At 33.9% G+C, this 20,915-nt stretch overlaps 1 long non-coding RNA gene across 1 annotated transcript in view; it reads right to left on the reverse strand.

The window, feature by feature from the left end:
* Positions 1 to 17,135: 17,135 nt before the first annotated feature.
* LOC308426375 overlaps positions 17,136 to 20,915 on the reverse strand; it is an 8,871-nt gene continuing 5,091 nt past the window's right edge. Inside the window, exon 3 of the long non-coding RNA XR_013975201.1 lies at positions 17,136 to 17,421. This is a non-coding gene — a long non-coding RNA (uncharacterized lncRNA). The remainder of the gene's footprint in view (positions 17,422 to 20,915) is intronic.

A 20,915-nucleotide genomic window follows, 5' to 3' on the forward strand; every position in this document is an offset into this window, starting at 1 on the left:
TTTTGCTTAAAATTATACATTTTTGTCAGTACTGTTTTTTCAGATATTAAAATGTTTTTACATAAAACTATGTGAATATATTTTTTAGTCAGTACTTGATTTTTTCAAGGGCTTGACATTATGCATTGAAAACCTAATAGTTACAATGAGCGTAAAGTACATGCAAAACAAAACGCAACATGGAAATAGTCAAAGTCTTCTTGTTTTGTAAATATATTTCTTTTTTGTTTTCTTTATTTCGTGGACTTCATAGAGTCTGTGAGTTGTTTCTGGGGGAGTGCAAGGCTCTGGGGTTAGCATCCCAATATCAGTGACTGCATATTATGTCTGTTCTTTTGTGACTGGGTTATCTCACTCAGGATGCTATTCTCTAGATGCAGCCATTTTCTTAAGAATTTGGTTAACTCATTGTTTCTGGTGGCTGAGTAGTATTCCATTGTGTATATGTACCACAATTTTTGTATCCATTCATCTTCTGAAGGACATCTGGGTTCTTTCCAGCTTCTGGCTATTATAAATAGAGCTGCTATGAACATTGTGGTGCATATATCTTTGTTGTGTATTAAAGTGTCTCTGCGGTATATGCCCAGAAGTGGAATAGCTGGGTCTTCAGGTAGTACTATATCCAATTTTCTAAGTTGTTTATTAAAAACTGAATAAGTAAAACAGACTGAACTGTGTCACACTGTCTCATCAATAATATAATACTTAGCCAGTTTTGGTTGTGGTGCACCCCTTTAATTCTAGCACTCCAGAGGCAGAGGCAGAGGCAGGTGGATTTCTCTGAGTTTTAGGTCAGCCTGGTCTACAAAGTGAGTACCAGGACAGACAGAGGTACACAAGGAAACCCTGCCTCACGAAAACTTACATATATGTATATATATACATATATATGTATATATATTATGTATGTATGTATAATCTCACATATAATCTTATATATAATAAATACATATATACAATATGCATATATATTATACACAACAATTAGAACAAGTGATGATTAATTATAAAGAGCTATATGATGATAAATGATGCACTACTATAAATTTTAAATGAAGAATAGGGTTGTGATACAGGAGCATATATCAGAGGACTTCACATGTAATAAAAATTAAACACAAACTTAATAAAAATGATATATGCATACTGTAACTTGGTTATACACACACACAAACACACACATACACACACCTTTTTTTCAGATCCTAGGATTAAATGAATCTGGAACCTGAAGTGCAGAAGGAAAGAGCAAAGCCTTCACATCAGCCTGAGGGATATGTAAAGGTTTTTATTATTGTGATTACAGTATCATTACATTATTCCTAACCTTTCCTCCTTCTAAGCCTTCCTACATTTCCCTTATTGTTCTCTTTCAAATCAGTGGCCTCCTTATTTAATTTTTATTGCTTACATATATGTATACACATATATTCTATCTTTAATCTACTGAGTCCTTATAACATTACATATAGGAGTATTTTCAGGGTTGAGCCTTTGATACTGAAGACCCTGTTTGCATGTGATTCCTTGGGAAAGATGATCTCTTACAGACAGTTGTAGTTGTCTGGTTTTTTTGTCTAGGGTTGAGTCCTCCTGGACATTTCCCCTACTCATTATGGCTGGTTTGTTTGTGTTATCCTTGTTCAGCTCATTTATAAACAGTCATGCTGTTGAGATTTTACACGTATCACTTCTAGGGCTCTATGAATTCTAAATGAAAACTGGGTTTCCTCTCCAACTCCTTTGATAATAGTGCACTGAGAACTTCTAAGTCTAGGGTATCATGAGAGGCAGGAAGTCTTCTATGTATATCTTTAATAGAGGAGGAATGGATCATGTCATGACTATCCAGGAATTTAGATGCAATCAGTCACCTATTAAGTTTTGACATAATGTGTTTATATTACTGGAATCCTATAGGCCAATGTCATTTTAAGAATGTTCCCTTCAGCTCCTTAAGTCCTTTCGCTAAATCCCCCATTGGGAGTTCTCAACAATATAAACCAGCCAGACAACCCAGAACTCCCAGGGACTAAACCACCAGCCAAAGAGGACACACAGAAGGACACATGGCTCCAGCCCTATGTGTTGCAAAGGATGGCCTTGTATAGCAACAATGGGAGGAGAGCCATTGGTCCTGTGAAGGCTCGATGCCCCAGAGTTAGGGAACACTCAGGCAGTGGGGTGGGAGTGAGCAGGTGGGAGAGGGAGCACCTTTAAAGAAGCTCGGGGAGGGGGAGTGGGATAGGGGGCTTCTGGAGGAGAAAGAAACCTCGAAAGAGGATAACATTTAAATGTATATAAACAAAATATCCATTTAAAATATATATAATCTTAAAAGAAAAGATCAGTTGATGGGTATGGAAAAATATGAATACCAGAAAAATAAAGTAGAACAAAATGCAAAGAAAATAGAATTTGGCAAAATTACTTAAAGTGATGGGTTTGCTATCTCACATTCAGAACTCTGACCCATAATTGTTCCTGTCTGAAAGAACTGCAGGGATGGAAATGGAGAAGAACCTGATGAAAAGAACATATCCAGCAACAGGTCCCAAACGGGATCCAGCTCAAGGGGAGGCCCCAAGGCCTGACACTATTACTGAGGCTGTGGAGTACTTACAAAAAGTATGTGTGTGTGCCTGAATATATGAATGTATATCACTAGCTTATGGCACCAGTGCAGGTCAGAAGAGTGCATAGCACCTTGGAAGTGAAGTTAGAGATGGGGATAAACCACCATGTGAATGCTGGGAACTGAACTCTGATCTCCGGGAATAGTAGCCATTGTTCTTATTCACTGAGATATCTTTTCTGTCCCAATTCTAGATTTTCTGCATCTTATTTTAAGCTTCAAAAATGTTTCAGATAACGTTAGAAATACTGATAAAATATAAATTTTCTTAATAGTAGGAAATTAATCTATTTAGTGCTTTTAATAAAATATACTCTTTTGCATCTTGAAATAACCACCTCATATTAATTTTCTTAAACAAATCTTAATATCTCACATGCAAATTAATTTGTTGTTTGTTAGTAATATAATAGGAAGTTAATTCCATTAGAAATTGCTTGTATCGTATATTCTATTTTATTCTCTAAGCTAATCTCCATTTCATTTACTACCATTTCTGTGGTAAAACTAAGAAAATAGGATAATATGGAAGGTAAAATACCATCAATGTATTAAACAAACAATAAATTGAGAGCACAATTTTGGTGACAAATTTTTCTTATACATAATAATATCACCTAATACCTTATTATGGACTGGAGATTTAGGAATAGAGTGGAACTTTTGACCTTCAGTGACTGACTGGACAAACAAAATAATCAAGGTTTATGCTCTAGTACATACTCAAAATTCTATCTTTTATAAAAACTCAAGTGTTACTCATTATAGGTTACTTTTCCGTAACGAAATGTTTGGCATAGTATTCTATGCCTCAAGCTCCTCCCCGAGGTTCATGAGTTATCTTTGTTATTTTTATGAAGCCCACTTACATTAGCCTAGATCAACTGTGTGAACAAAGTGGGGGCACCGCAGGGGGTAAACAAATCTAGACAATGTCTCCTCTCTCCTCAGAACTCATCAGTATCAAATGGGTCAGTGCAAAGATATATGGCTCCATGGTCTTCTCCCACAATCATATCTGACTGTGGATAGGCCTCTTTGGACCAATATAGGCATCTACATCTATGGTCAGTTCATGATGGTCCTGGCTGGGTTGATTTGTGGTTAGAGTATCTGACATGTCAATTAGTGAGACTGTACACATCAGCACTCAGCTAGCAAGAGTGTGAAGTGAGGGTCTCTGGCTTGAGCAGGCTTTCCAAAACACAGGTCCTCAGATGACACTGTGAAAGTCCCAGGGAGGAGAGAGGAGGTCTACCTGTAATCCTAAAGCCCTGTTACATTTTCATATACTAAGAAAATTTGAGGTTTAAAATTTCTCCAGGTGCACACATGTGTGTGCAATTATCCCTTAATTAAATCCAGATAGCCACAAGAATTAGCCTTATATAATCACAATTCATCACTTTATTGGTCATAACAAATAGCATTTTGACATGTCATTATCTCCTAATGAGTAGAGCACCCGTTAATTAAGTTAGCACATTAAGTGACAATATCAAAGCCATCTGAGGCACCTTCTAAATCTTTGCCACCCATTGTTTCTCAACTTTTTCTATGCCCTAATTAAGCTTACTACGTATTTTCTTTGTGTGTTCCCAGAAGCTAATGTCAGACAGGTGGTGGCTATGTCTCTAATGGGGTCACATGTGCACTAGATGATGTGTGTGTCACCTCTGACAATGCCACTAATGACTAGCAGGGAAAGCTAACTGCAGTACACCTGTTTAATGCAGGTTCATGTTCTCCTACTCATAAATACACTTTGGAATCTTTAACTTATTTTAAAATGTTTTGTATACAAATATAACAAAAGTGGCGACAAGATTGCCATAATCTACAGAAGGTTATGCTTTTTAATCACTATTTATAATTAAAAAAATGTGTTTGCAAGAAGTAAGTGGCCATACATGAGCTCATTATGTATGGTTTTTATTTCCTTCCAGAAAATTATAAAACTATGTCTCTATGCCTATCAGTTTCTTGTAATAAGTCATACTTTATAAATTAACTCCATTACTTCAGCCAAATTTTCATATGATTAGGACATTTCCTAACTCCATCATCATTTTACTTAGTCATGAGGAAAGACAGGCCTATCTTATACTCCCTTTAATTAATTTTGTGGCTATGTGACAAATATTTTTCTTAATTTGTTCATTATGAAACATTTCACCAAAAAAAAAAAAAAAAAAAAAAGAAAAAAAAAAAAAAAAAACCACTGGAGCTTCATTTGTTAGGGTTCACTATTCGGTTTCTCACTTTGAACAATATTTCTGTTGTTGCCACTTAATTATATGAGCATCATTCTAGTAGAGAACCACTATCCTCTGTTCCTTTCCAATGTATTCATTTGTTTCTTTCCCACTTTGTCTCTGCCAAAATTACAAATTAATTTTTCAAATGTTAAATAGCTCTATGTCTTGTTTTAGTGTATCTTCTAATTGCTCATAATAGTTTTAATTCTCTTAGTGTTTTTACAGGAGCATCCCTAACCACTTAGCGACAGAGCACCTGGCCACAGTTTCTATCTGGTTGTCATCTTGATTGTCACTTCCACTATTTATGACTGAGTGCAAATTAGACAGTTCTGTCCACTGAAAATAAAAAAATAAAATTTTTTCTCTATTCATTCATGGCACAGTAACAGATTATCATGTGTCACTCATAACAAGGTAATAATGCTAGCTGTGAAGCTTCTAATTTATTATTTAATTATAGCAATAATTTATTTTCATAACCATAAACATTGGAATCTCCTTTGATTTATTCTCAAGGTAGGTACATAAATGCATAGATATTCTTACACATTATCAAAACTCTTTTTCTACAATACTCCTGATAACTATTCTGTCATTTTTTAGAGTACAAACTTCACAATTTAAACAAAGCCAACCCAAGACAATCTGCATTCGTTTAACGAGAGAGTCTGCTGAGCTCTGGTTGACATTGTAACAGTAAAAGTTCAATGAAGAAAGCATGAAAAAGTTGGAGGCCAAAGATAGGAATTAGGAATGTCCCTTTTAAAGTAAGATTCCTCCTGCAAATAATAACCAAAAATGATATTTTTGCTCATCCATTCATTTACACTGGGATTTTTCCTTAACAGTAGTTTTAGTAAGCCATTGATTAATCTGTCTGTCTATCCATCCATCCATCCATCCATCCATCCATCCATCCATCCATCCATCCATCCATCTATCTATCTATCTATCTATCTATCTATCTATCTATCTATCTATCTATCATCTATCTATCATCTATCTATCTTTCTATCATCTATCTCTCTATCTTTCTATTTATCTATCTATTTATCTATTATCTATCTATCATCTATTTATCTATCTATCATCTATCTATCTATTATCTATCTCTCTATTATCTATCTATCTATCACCTGTCTGTCTATCATCTATTTATTCATTTCTTCCTTCCTTCCTTTTTTTCTTTTTTTCTCCCTTCCTTCCTTTCTCCCTCTCCGTCTCTGTCTCCCCTCTTTTCTATTTCTTTTTTACTGCAGCCAGTAAGAAAATAAAGTTCCTGTCTTGTAGGTTAAAGTGAAATGATGCTCAGGAAATCCATGCTCAAATTCTCTAATATGACTAAAGTATTTAAATGTGAATTAGTCAATATAATAAAACAATTCAATTATTTTTACAGAAAATACTACAGAGATAGAAGGAAAGGATATGTAATATACAAGAAAATCATCATTTGTAACACACAATGTTCATATACAAAGATTATCTGATATATATATATATATATATATATATATATATATATATATATATATATATATATATATATATATATATATATATATATATATATATATATATATGTATATTCTAATCATGAAGCACTTGGGTATCTTTGTTGCACCAAGGGGAGGACAAAGGTCTCTCTTTGTAGTAGTTTAAACCAAGAACAATGAACAATTTTAATTCTCCACCTCTCTTCTTATACCATCCACCCATTTGTCATTTGCAGTGCTGAACTGTTTGCTCTCTGTCTGTTGTGAGGGTCTGATCTGTGTCTGCTCACATCTGTGCTTGTCCCTAAAAAGTGCTTCGCTTTATATTTATTGAGCAGCAGAAAAAACACAGGATGGAAAAGGAGAGAGGTATGTTTATCTAGAAAAATATTTTTTGAAAGAAGTAGTTACTTTAATTTCTTCAGCTGACCCAGAGCAGCAGGTGAAAGTGCACACAGTTGTCAGCAACATGTGTCCATATGATGTTTCTCCTTTGTTCTTTAATATTGGCTGATGGTGTTTTTCAGGAAATTGTCATTATAATATTTGTACATATAAGTATAACATAATATTCTGTGTAAAATGCATGGGAGAATAAATAATTCAAAAGTAAAGACTGGCACAAGCTTAAGTTGTAAAATGATTACCTTAGAAACCCAAAGTATAATAAGTTTAATGGCATCCTGATTTTGGCAAAGAGAAATGAGAATTGTCATTGCTAGGAAAAGTTCCCTATAGGATCATGAAAACATAGCATAGCAGATAAAGAGTTTTTGAAGCCTTATTTATTTATGCAGACCTTGGATTGCCTAGAAATCCTAATGTGGACCAAGCTGAACTTAACTCATAGAAGTTCTCTTGCCTTTACCTTCGAAATGCTGAGAGTAAAGGTTTGTGCTTCTGCACTGAGCTGAGTACTTGTAACTTTATTCCATAAATACTCTATCAATACTTCCACACATCAATGCATTTTAACTAATAATATTGTTATGTGATTATGATACATAAAGTGATAAATGAACAAAAAACTATATAAAGTTACCTTTTTTCTTATCATTGGCAGAGATACTTGCTAATGAAAATTTTTTTCTTTTTTTTTTTTTGCTATCAGGAAAAAAAGGAAGATAGAAAATCACATAGATATCTGTGTCTGGGTATTAGAGAACTCACTTTCAAGAAATTAAAAATACTAAAGAAATCAGAGATATACCATTGGGTCAAATTATTATTCCTTTGAGCTGCCAATGTTTTGCCATTTGCTCTGGTTAATAAGAGAAAGATTTGGCTAGTATTGGAATAAGATTTAGCTAAAATTTTAAGCAGCTAACACTTACCTTCTTAGAAATGACCTGATTATGAATTGGTGGATGGGGAACAGAATTATTCTGATTCAGCAGATATAAGTATCCAAGACTCAGATCTGCAATAAATCCTGGTATCTTGCAAAAGAAGTGAAGGATTCACTGTGAGTGAAACCTGCTGCCCTTCATGGATGTGCACTGGCATAGCTGTCCCTGCTCTCTTCCACATCATATGCAAACAAGCATAAGAGTAGGGACAGCTTTTGGTGAAAACTTTTTTTAATGTTGGAAATGATAGCAGTGAATGAATGTGAGATTTAATTTAATGCACAAGATAGTGGCAATTAAATATTCAGTAAAAAAATCTACATGGGGAAAACATGATGTATAGTTATTTGGAAGTGTGTCCATAGGAACATTTATGGCAATAAAATCATGAAACACAAGAAGATTATCTAAATAAATAAACAACTAAAGATTTTTAACTCTTTAAACAGAAGAATGCTATATATTAGGGAAAAAATAATAATAGCCTTCAACGTAGAGGAAAAACCATGACAAAGCATTGCACTAGCCAAATGTCATTATTATATTCAGAACGAGCAATATATGATTAGTTTTAAGAATGAGTAAATGAAGAAAAAGGAGAGAGGAGAGAGAGAGAGAGAGAGAGAGAGAGAGAGAGAGAGAGAGAGAGAGAGAGAGAGAGAGAGAGAGAGAGGGAGAGAAACTTGAGATTGTCAGATAGCAATGAAGTCTGAGCTAAATCTGCCTTGGTTTGTAACTTAACTTTCTCATGGATATTATCTACTAGAATAGAAAAGCCTACTTTTAAGTTAGCTAAATAGAGGAAATATATTCAAAGATCAAGGTAAACTTTATAGTGAATCATTATATTATGTGACCTCAGTCTTCCAAAGTAGTGATGTCTAAGGAAACAGGGTTATCCATTGAGACAAAGATTGGCATAATGTACTGTGCAGACTCTTCATCTTAAAAATCAAATGAAGGTTGCTGTTGCATTATAAAACTTAAAAAAAACAAACAAACAAAAATCACCTGTAGAAGTAGATAAATAGAAAAAAAAAAAAAAAAAAAGGCATTCTAACATCCTAAGGAACAGCTGTATTAGATCACAATAAAAACTATCCAAACCATTTTAATTCATGTTGTACTGTAAAAAAGAACATTTGAAATCTCTGTTTTACAAAGTACTTAATCAATACTTATTAAACATTTTACTCCATAATGAATAAATTAATGGCTGCTGCTTTGAAGCCTGAGTTCAAGTTCAAGAGACCTTATAGATTCAGAAAATGGCACGAATATTCCAGGGCATGACTTCAGTTGCATGATGTATGCCTGATGGTTGCAAGGATATTTGCATTTTAAGTAACTGCTTTATTTCTTTTAAGGAGTGCCTTTTATTACTTTTGCAGCATAGAGCTGGAAGCTTGAGGGAACACATTGCTTATGGATGCAAAAGTGACATGAGTGATGTTCCAAACATCTTCCAAGCTTGGGAATATTTCACTTAATGGAAAGTTTCATGAGCCACTGAAGTTAATTTTTGTAATATTTATATTTGTCTATTATGCCACATTTTTACTTTTTCTGTTAAAATAAAAGCAAATCCCTTGCAATGTCTTCTATCTTTTAAATACATTCACAATATTAATGGTTATATAAATATAGGTCTATTTAGAATGCATTTATAATTTTGCACACATAAATATATTACTACAAGCTATCTCCTGAACCTAATCAGACCTGGAAATATAGCTTAGTGGGTAGAGCACCTGCTTAGTATGTTCTGTGTTCAATCTTCATCACTGTACAAAGTAGTTATGGGACATTTGTGCTTGTTATAAAGTACATATAAGGTTAAAGAGCTCAGGGTTATCCTTGGCAGTAAGGAACTCAAAGTGAGCTTGAACTAAATGAAATCCAGTTTCCAAAAATGTCAAACCAAAATGAAACAAATTTTATTCATATCAGATTCATGCCTCAACATATCTAAATAGGTGAACTAGTATATGTAGAAGAACTGTGTGTGTATGTGTGTGTGTGTGTGTGTGTGTGTGTGTGTGTGTGTGTGTGTGTGTGTGTGTGTGTGTGAAACACAGGATCTGCCTCTAGCCTAGGGGGATAACTCATTCTATAGATTAAGAGGCCTTTAACCCTCTACCCATCCTTCCTCAGCCTTCCATGTGTTAAGATTGTAACATTAGGTTAATGAAGTCTTCTCATAAGTGTGGAGATCAGAGTTATGTGAGACCCACATAAATGACAGGCAGACACAGTGTTAGCATGGCATACTGACCCTGGAAGGTAGAGACCAGAAATCCCAGAACAAGCTAAGGCAGAGGAATACAAATCTTCTCTGGTCTGTGGGGTTCAGCTCTGGATAGCTGAAACTAAAATCCTTGATGAATGTTATAGATCCCAGGACAAATCATATACAGTAAGTCAAATAGAAATAGAAAATACAATAATATAGTGTAATAAGTACAAATTATTTCTGGGGTAAAAAACTGTATTCTTGGTTTAGTGACAAAAGTTTATGGGAAATGATAAAAACATATGTCCTGGCCAGCAGAGAAAACTCAACTGAGATCTGTTTCTTTAATATGTTGCACATTTATTTACCCACTTACTTGCTTCTAGTGAGCAGTCACATAATTTCGTGGTCCTGTATGATTGTGGGAATGGTTTCAGAATCATACACTCTAAACCAAGGTTGCATTAAAATGTTCTTCCTCAAATCTACCAACCTTCCTCTCATCTATTTTTAAACATGTTTTGGCTGAAAAAAAGAATAAAATTTCATCATAGTCACCAAATTAAATTTCAGTCAATGAAAATTTAATTCTAAAATAAAATCAATGTCTATTTTATTTGATAAAAATCTTTTTTTCAGGGAAAGTTAAGTGACTGGTCATTCAGTTATTCATAGTTCATAACACCTGGCATGGTCGTAGACATAACCTTTGTGTTCTCTGACATCTACATATGACATAGCAGTCATACCTGCAATGCTGACCCTGATGGAGGTTAGCGGTTGTTATGAGACAGCCTTCTTCTTCTCACTAGTCCATGGACATCCATGGCAGGTGGGAAAGCTGACCCCTTGATCACGAGAGTGGGAGAATGGGCAATTTTCTCACTACTGTAACACAGAGCAAAGCACAGAGCAAGAACAGGGTATCTGAGAGCAGCCCCAGTGGAGCTCTAGTGCTAATAGAGTAACAGAAGACTGAGGACTCGTACCAGAATGCAGGGATGGTTCAAAATACAGAAATTCATCAAAGTAATTCATTGTACAAACATACTTAATGGGAAAAAAAGCCACATGATCTTCTCATTACATGCTAAGAAAATATTTGATAGTATTAACTCCCTTTCATGATAAAGGTCTTGGAAATATCAGGAATTCATGGCCCATTCCTAAACACAGTAAAAGCGGTATACTGTAGCCAAACTGTAGCCAAAATCAAACTAAACTGAGAGAAACTTAAAGCAAACCCACTAAAATAAGGAATAGACAAGGATACCTATTCAATATAGTACTAGAAGTCATAGAAGAGCAATTAGATAACAATGAAACTGAAAGGGATTCAAATTGGAAAGAAAGAAGTCAAAATATCACCATTTGCAGATGTTATGATATTATTTTAAGTGACCCCAAAAATTTCACTAACTTTTATTTAAATATGGAAACGACAGGTATATTTTATATTCTTGCTGCCCATCAAGATTATAAAAGTTCTTTATGTGGTGTGGTAGTTCAAATATTTGACCCATTGAGAATAGTACTGTTAGGAGGCATGGCATTTTTGGAGGATTAATGTTACTGTGGGGATGATCTTTGGAAGTCTCCTCCTATTCTCAGGCTACACTCATTATGTGAGAGAGCTTTCTCCTGGCTGTCTGAGGATGCCAGTCTTCTCTTGGCTTCTTTTGGATCAAGGTGTAGAGCTTCAGGCTCTTTCAGCCCCATGTCTGCCTGGACGCTTCCATGCTTTCTGCTGTCATGGAAATAAACTAAAACTCTGAAACTGTAAGCCAGACCTAATTAAATGATGTCCTTTATAAGAGCTGACTTGGTATTTGTGTCTCTTCACAGCAATGGAAATCCTAACAAAGATGTGGTAAGGCTCAGAATGGTTAATACTTACCTAGCAGTGAATGTTTTATATTTACTATAATCTGAATTTCAAGACCATATTAGACATCTTTAATAAGAATTTTAATTAAACACAAAAATCACACTAGAACTTGCTCTTAAGTTGCACATCCCTTAAATTTCAATTATTACACTTATTTTTTTTAATTCCAGTGCTGTCTGCAGGATAGCAGAAATGTTTCCTAATATCCACTTATTACAGTGAGAAATTTTGGAAATTTGTAATATCACATGATCCTTAATTATGTCAGCAGTGCATTAATAATCTGTGGACTGAAGATATACTCTTGGAAGAACAATCAAATTCATTCATTTTTTTTTTGTTAAGTTACTGAAGAATTACCATCTTAGGGTCTTACTGCTGTGAATAGATAACATGACTAAGGCACGTCTTATAAAGACAACATTTAAATTGGTCTGGCTTACAGGTTCAGAGGTTCAGTTCATTATTATCAAGGCGGGAGTATGTTAGAATCTACGTAGGCACAGTGCAAGCATAGCTTAGAGTATTATGTTTTCACCTGAAGGCTGCTAAGAGAATACTGACTTCTAGGAAGCTAGGGCTAAAATATCAAAGCCCATACCCACAGTGACACACCTACTCCAACAAGGCACCATCTCTTAATAATGCCACTCCTTGGCTCAAGCATATACAAATCCTCATAAGAACTAACACTATATCTATCTGACTTCACCATTGATCTAAAAGCCTCTATCCATTTGTGTCACATTGATTTGGATCTGGAAGAGGCAATGCCTTATTTGGGACTGATGTCTCTCTCTATGGCCGTTGTTTAATTATCACCAAAGAAATCTGCAATTTATTTCGATCCCTACATTTTTTTCTAGCTTAATTATAACTCCATTGGAGATAATATCACCAATAAGTATTTTTAATTAAATATTGGCTTGTTGTAAAGATTTAGATGTAAACATTATATGATTAATATGAATATAGTACTTTTGGCTTAATCTAATATTGTGTTTGATGAGTTTATGGAAATCAGGAGCAGAAATTAAGATTGAATAATCAATATACTGATTACATGTTCGATCTATGATCTGGGGTCTATTCCAGATGAATGCAAATTCATCCAAACTAGCTTCTAATTATATTAAAGAGAGGCAGAAAAAGCCAAACATGTGAAGGTAGAACAACTTATCTTGAATTGACGTTGTATTTGGCAAAATCAATCATGCTCAAAAAAAAAATCACAAAGTATTTATAGGTTGAATATTTTAAATATTTTTAAAGTCTGTATTTATAGAACACTCAGAGAACCTATTTTCATATATCAGTCTAGTAAAATTAATCGCTATTCCATCTATTATTAAATGTCACCTTTAATTGACTCTCTAAAAATCGTTCATATATATGTATATTAATTTTCTTGAAATTTTTCTTTCTCCTTTCTTATAAGTTCATTGCTTTGTATAACTTTAAAAATATGAACATTATAAATTCACTTTGTAAATAATTCTAAGAAATTACTCTATTTCACTTGTTTTTCTAGCAAATAAAAACCAAAGAGAGTACTATGCAATTAGAACTCCTCTGTCTGATGATCAATCACTATATTATTGCACAGGACTCAAAAAAACTTTAAAATAATCGGTATGTCATGCATGATGTCTAGTGTAGAGCTTTGCAATTTCCACCAAGAAGAAGGAGGAGGAGGAGGAGGAGGAGAAAGAAGAAGAGGAAGAAGAAGAGGAAGAAGAAGAAGAAGAAGAAGAAGAAGAAGAAGAAGAAGAAGAAGAAGAAGAAGAAGAAGAAGAAGAAGAAGAAGAAGAAGAAGAAGAAGTTGAAGAAGAAGAAGAAGAAGAAGAAGAAGAAGAAGAAGAAGAAGAAGAAGAAGAAGAAGAAGAAGAAGAAGAAGAAGATGAAGAAGAAGAAGAAGAAGAAGAAGAAGAAGAAGAAGAAGAAGAAGAAGAAGAAGAAGAAGAAGAAGAAGAAGAGAAGATGAAGAAGAAGAAGAAGAAGAAGAAGATGAAGAAGAAGAAGAAAAAGAAGAAGAAGAAGAAGAAGAAGAAGAAGAAGAAGAAGAAGAAGAAGAAGAAGAAGAAGAAGAAGAAGAAGAAGAAGAAGAAGAAGAAGAAGAAGAAGAAGAAGAAGATGAAGAAGAAGAAGAAAGAAGAAGAAGAAGAAGAAGAAGAAGAAGAAGAAGAAGAAGAAGAAGAAGAAGAAGAAGAAGAAGAAGAAGAAGATGAAGAAGAAGAAGAAGAAGAAGAAGAAGAAGAAGAAGAAGAAGAAGAAGAAGAAGAAGAAGAAGAAGAAGAAGAAGAAGAAGAAGAAGAAGAAGAAGAAGAAGAAGAAGAAGAAGAAGAAGAAGAAGAAGAAGAAGAAGAAGAAGAAGAAGAAGAAGAAGAAGAAGAAGAAGAAGAAGAAGAAGAAGAAGCTAGGATATGCTCTCCACAGTTCCTTTTTGGAGGCATTCAGAACTATAAGTTTTCCTTGTTTCTTGGGAACATTTGCTTGGAAAGGTTTTTGCCATCCTTTTCCTCTGAGGTCCTGTTTGTCTATGTCACTAAGATGAGTTTTCTGTATGCAGCAAAATTCTGGATCCTGTTTATGTATCCAGTCTGATAGTCTATGTTTTGTTATTAGGGAATTGAGTCCATTGATGTAAAAATATATTAAGGAAACATGATTGTTTTTTTCCTGATTTTTTTTGGGAGGTAGTATTATGTTTGTGTGTTTTTCTTCTCTTGGGTTTGTTGCAAGGAGATTATTTTTTTGTTTTTCCTAGGTTATAGTTTCCCTACTTATCTTGGCGTTTCCTGCCTATTATTCTTTGTAGGGCTGGGTTTTTGGACAGATATTGTGTAAATTTGTTTTTGTCCTGGAATATCTTGGTTTCTACATCTGTGGTAATTGAGAATTTTGCTGGATATAGTAACCTGGCCTGGCATTTGTGTTCTCTGAGGGTCTGTATGACATCTTTCCAGGAAAGGGGAGATATAACAACAGAAACTGAGGAAGTTCAAGAAATCATCAGATCCTACTACAGAGCTTATATTCAACAAAACTGGAAAATCTGGAGGAAATGGACAAGTTGTTAGACAAATACCAGGTACCAATGTTAAATCAGGACCAGGTAAACTATCTAAACTGTCTCATAGTCTCTTTAAAAAGAAGTGATTATCAAAAGCCTCCCAATTAAAAATGTTCAGGACCAGATGCGTTTGGTGCAGAATTCTATCAGACTTTCATAGAAGACCTAATACCCATACTCTTCAAACTATCCCAAAAAATAGAAACAGTTGAAAACCTATTACCATTATTCTACTAAATGAACATAACAGTAAAGTGACTCCTAGTGACATATAATTTCATCTAAAGTCCAGTTTACTGATCAATCCTCAACCAAAAAGCTTTTTGCACTAGATGGTAAGACAAGACTCACTACTGGAAAATGTCCACTCAGACATAAGTGGGACTCCTTAATCAAACCTTACCCTTAAGATTCAGGTATCTATAAAATAAAGATAGAAATATTTGTAATATCCAGAGTTAGTGGATTACTTCAAGATAATGACATATTAAACTATTAGTGGCTGATGCACATGTGAACTTTTGGAGATTGTGACACTGTGCCCAAATTTTATGCAAGTCTAATCAAGATAATATTTTAAAACCAAAACCAGAAAACAGGCATGAAGTATCAATGGGGGCAAAGAATTATTTACAGTCAAAACATGTATAGTGAAAGTAAATTACCCTTCTCCAATAGAGCTGCTCTACTCTTCTGGGCATGCCTCATGTTTAAGAGTAGTGGGTCAATGCAAAATTGTCTCTTAATTATACCCCACTATAATATCAAAATACAAAGCAATTCACAGACTTGGAACATAAAACAGAACAGAATGTGCAACCATTCTTGTCACTTCATTGAGAGTGACAGAGTATTTAGATGGCTTGTTCTTTCTAGCTTTGATGATTATAGCATACCCTACTAGGATGGTGCATGTAACACCCCTTAACCTGTCCAAACACTTTTCTCATCCAGTGACCCAAAGTTTTCGTTCTACCTCAAGCAGCCCTGTCAGACCTATCCTCATCCCAATACACAATTCTCTGCTAACTATTATTTTTTCTTAGTTACTGTTTTAAGACAAAATATTCCTTGAAAACATATCATGACCCAGGCAGGTTAGAGAAGAAAGCATTAAGTTAGGACCTTACAGGTTAGTGTCCGATTATGATAGTGTGGAACATGGGATTTAGCAGGCAAGTATGATGCTGGAGAAGTAATTAAAAGGTTATATCCTGTATTCAGGCAACGGGGGATATGAGGGATTCTTTCTTTGAATTCTTACTAATTTTTTATCAAATGAAACTGACTAAGCCCTGATATTGATTGTAAAATGGGAACATTTTTAATATAGTCCTTTAATAAAATTTAGCTACATAAAGCTAGTAAAATATTCTTATCATTTTATTTATTCTACAACCATAGAAAGCATTCTAATTTACTTACATTTTGGTTCAATTTAATTATATTTGAATCAATATATGAATTGGAAGCAATTATGAATGCACTCAGTAGTGGGACTTATTAGCATGTATGTTGTTATACCAAGTATGAATTATCCAAATTTCATGCTAGTGTGAATAAAAATATCCCAGAACACTATCCTCAGCAAACATTTCATTGCATACTCATAATTATAATTAATAAAAATGAGATGATGGATATATAAAAGTAAATAATATGCATCCAGTACGTAAACATGAATGACCAAATACTATATGTTAGTTTAAACTGTCCACTTTTCAGTCCATTCTTCCAACAGTAACCATAAAGATATATACTTGATTTCATTTAATATAGCTGATGTATAGGTATAGGTAGTATAAAATGTGTGTTTTATTAATAAATACAAATGTGCTATTTTCAAAATGAGCTAATTTATTAAATATATCTAAAGTTTATATATCTAATGTTATATATAAATATATTCATTTACCTTGTTGCTATCTTAAATTCCAAACATTCTTTTGTTTTCTTCTATCAGATTTTTAAATTTATACTTTAAATGTCATCCCTTTCTCGGTTTCCCCTCTAGAAATCTTCTATATCATCCCTTCTCCCCCTGCTTCTATGAGGATGCGCCCCCACCCATCACTCATTCCCTCCTGCCCCCCACTCTGGCATTCCTCTACACTGGAGCATCAAGCTTTCACAGGACCAAAGGCCTCTCCTCCCTTTGATGACCAATAAGACCTTCCTCAGATTCATATGCGGTTGTAGCCATGGGTCCTTCCATGTGTTTGTTCTCTTTAGTTGGTGGTTTAGTTGAGGGAACTTTGGGGGGTGTGGTTGGTTGACATTGTTGTTTTTCCAATGGAGTTGCAAACCCCTTCATTTCCTTCAGTCCTTCTTCTAATTTCTTCATTGTGGGCGTTGTTCTCAGTCTAATTTTTGACTCCAAGCATTTGCCTCTATATTCACCAGACTCTGGAAAAGCCTCTCAGGAGACAGGCTCCTGTCAGCATGTACTTCTTGGCATTCAAAATATTGTCTGGGTTTGGTGCCTGTAAAAGGAAATAGATTACCATGTGGGGCAGTCTTTGGGTGACCTTACCTGGCAGTGGAGTTACCATGGTTACAAAATTTATTCTTACTATAAATGCAAAATAATACAAAATAAACATTATACATACTGTATATTTGTAAAGGGTTATCTAGTAGCTCAAATTATTACAAATATTACTTATATATTTTATTTTAAATTTTACAAAAATATCAATGAGAACAAAAACTAGAATCTTCAACAGAGGGTAATTTTTAAATGCCCAGTGGGAGGAGTGAAGAAATAGCCTTGCATCATTCTGAGTATTTTCATGTGAAAATGAATACAACGATTTCTCCCCAAGAACTCCCCACCATCGCAGCCCTTAATGGATGTGAAATATACTTCTGCATGGATTTTTGCTTCACACTGGCATCATGTCACTCTTTCATCCATGTCTCGTGTTTTGTTGAGTGGCTATTGCTTATCTCTGCTGTGTGACAAATTGGGATAAAAGATGCATGAGTGTATCTCTTTGATTTCTGATCTCATATATCGGTTAGGATCTACCAGTCTACAGAATAACAAAGCTATTTAAAGCACAATATATTCTGCTGCTTCGGTAGTTTTGCTGTCTTAGAATTATATTCTAAAACAACATATTATAAAATGATACTTTAAGAAAAAATAAATGTCTGGGCTGAGAAAAAAAAGTCTTTGGTGAATCTTACGTGTTGATGCACTTGGACTAATAAAATCTCTCTATCCTCCAATATTTTCAATATAAATTTTAAAACATCCCCCTCAATCTCTTTGCACCTCTCTCTGCACCTCTCTCTCTCTCTCTCTCTCTCTCTCTCTCTCTCTCTCTCTCTCTCTCTCTCTCTCTCTCTCTCTCTTTCTCTCTCTCTCTCTCTCTCTCTCTCATTCTGTCTGATAATTTGGATTACTATTTCTGCCCTTGTTCATACTGTGTTCTACACCAAATGTAGCACAAAGTTAGGTTCATTAACTGGAAAACTGTAATATGAAATAGTTTATAAGCAGCATAATGCAAAGAATACAATAAAATATATCAACAATTCCCCACATTAACATCCTTTACTTTTTTATAACCAGTCCTTTATAACTAGGAAACAGATTATTTTATATGGGGAATTACAGAGACATTAGCTACGGCCTCATCCATCTTTCAAGATTCCTCAATTTGCTCCTAGTAGATCCAATCAGGACTGTTCTAGAGAGGTATCCTCCTGGGCTAAATGTACGTTTTTATCTTCTAGTTTAGACAAGTTACTTCTTCATTTTCATTTTATCCTAAGAAACATCTTTTTTTTTTCTCCTACACAGAAGATAATGTCTACTTCAGCACTTTAGAAAGTACACTTAGGTTTGACATTAAATAACAAAGAAGGCACACATGTGTGTATTAACTTGTATGTCTTCTTAGTTTATATTCTAAAGTCACAAAAGAGTTGTAGCATGGCTAAATTAAGAAGCATAAAATTCTTAGGGACATCACAAAAGATCACATATAACCAAAGAAATCCTGTGTTGAAAAGAAAATGCTGGAAGGGTTGCTATTCTAGATTTCATAATTACCTGTATATCTTATTATAAGATATATGAAGATTATTATTATACCATGATGTTAAAAGTAATCAACATCAACATAAAAAATATAAACAAAATCCCCCAAAACAAAGAAACAAATACACTGAAATTGCATTTGTAAGATAATCTTACATGAGCCTCATGGATTTTGTCTACATATATGTATACCTTATTATAAGATATATGAAGATTATTATTATACCATGATGTTAAAAGTAATCAACATCAACATAAAAAATATAAACAAAATCCCCCAAAACAAAGAAACAAATACACTGAAATTGCATTTGTAAGATAATCTTACATGAGCCTCATGGATTTTGTCTACATATATGTCTCTATAACATTATGTGTTTATTATTTATCAATATCTATAATTGATCTACTTGCTTATTCATATTCTATCTTTATTGTTTTCCAATGCCTTTTTGTATAAAGTATATTAGTGTGAATTAATCCCTAGTAATTAAACTTTGAATTAGTTTAATATAGTTAAGTCACATTTTATTTCTTTTTGTATTTTTAGATATCTGCATCAGTACTGTCCAGATAATGAAATAGAAAGTGACAAAAAAATTTCAACAAATGGGATATTATCTCTCTTTAGAAAAGGCTGACAAGGATTGTTTATCAGAACTGTCAAGTATACAAAATAGTTAACAGACTAGATGAACTTATTTTCAGTTTTTAAGTGTTTACACTGATGTCAACACAATCCAAAGTAATCACATAAAAACTATGCTGTGAAAATAATGTCAGATGCATCATTAAATGTGTTGATCAGTAATTTGAACAGAAGCACAGGCATATAAGCTTCTTTCTGAGAGAGTAGAGGAAGATAGAAAGTGGGAGGTAGTGAGAGATAGATAATAGCTGATGATGATGTAGATAGATAGAAAGACATATAGAGAGACAGACAGACAGACAGGCAGGCAAGCAGACAGACAGATAAGCAGATACTAGACAGATGCATAGATACATAGAGAGAAACATAAATATTTCTGCTTACCTATTTACTAAACATTGCTAGTTTCAGAAAGAAATTTGAAAACATAACATAAATATCCAATTCTATATAAACATCCTGAGGAATTTGACCTATAGAATATATAAGAAGCCCGATAATGTTTAAGCAGTTTTTCAAAATCCAATTAAATCAAAATATAGAATTGCATATATATTCACCAAGACTCACATTCTCACAAATTTGCTCCTTGGGTTCATCATCAATAAGTCACTGGCTTAGATATCTGTACATTTGCAATTTACTTGAAAATTCACACTTGAGAAGCAATGTGTAACTTGTACTTCTGTGTCAATCTGCATTTTTTCCAGAAGTAGCTTTAAAATTGTTTAAATAATGTTACTTCTATGGCCAATTATTTCCAAATTATTAGTAACTGTCTTTGTTTGTTTGTTTGCTTTTGCAAATATGAATTAGGACTGATTATACTTTAACCATAATTCTAAAATTGAAATGTCATCCTTAACTTATAATTCAGAGTGGGAATGTTGGCTATCCGTGATTGTGCAGGATCATTTTATATGAACTTTACACAAGCTAGTGTCATCTGAGAGGAAAGACCCTCAATTTTAAAAAAATGAATTTATAATTTTCAGTTATAGGCAAGCCTGTAGGGAATTTTTTAAAATTAATGATTGATTAGGGACAGCCCAACAACATTTTTATAAGAAAGAAGGCTGAGTTAGCCATGAGCAAGCCAGTAGTTAGCAGTCCTTCATGGTTTCTGTATCAGCTCCTACTTCTAGATTCCTGTTGTGTTTCAGTTCCTGTCCTGATTGTCTTTGCTTCTGAATGGTGGTACGGAAGTGTAAATCAGATTAACTCTTTTCTCCCCAACTTACATTTTGGTTATGGTGTTTTATCATGGCAGTAAAAAC

Source organism: Micromys minutus (assembly GCF_963924665.1).
Source record: "Micromys minutus genome assembly, chromosome: 1".
In the NCBI taxonomy this organism is placed as follows: Eukaryota; Metazoa; Chordata; class Mammalia; order Rodentia; family Muridae; genus Micromys; species Micromys minutus.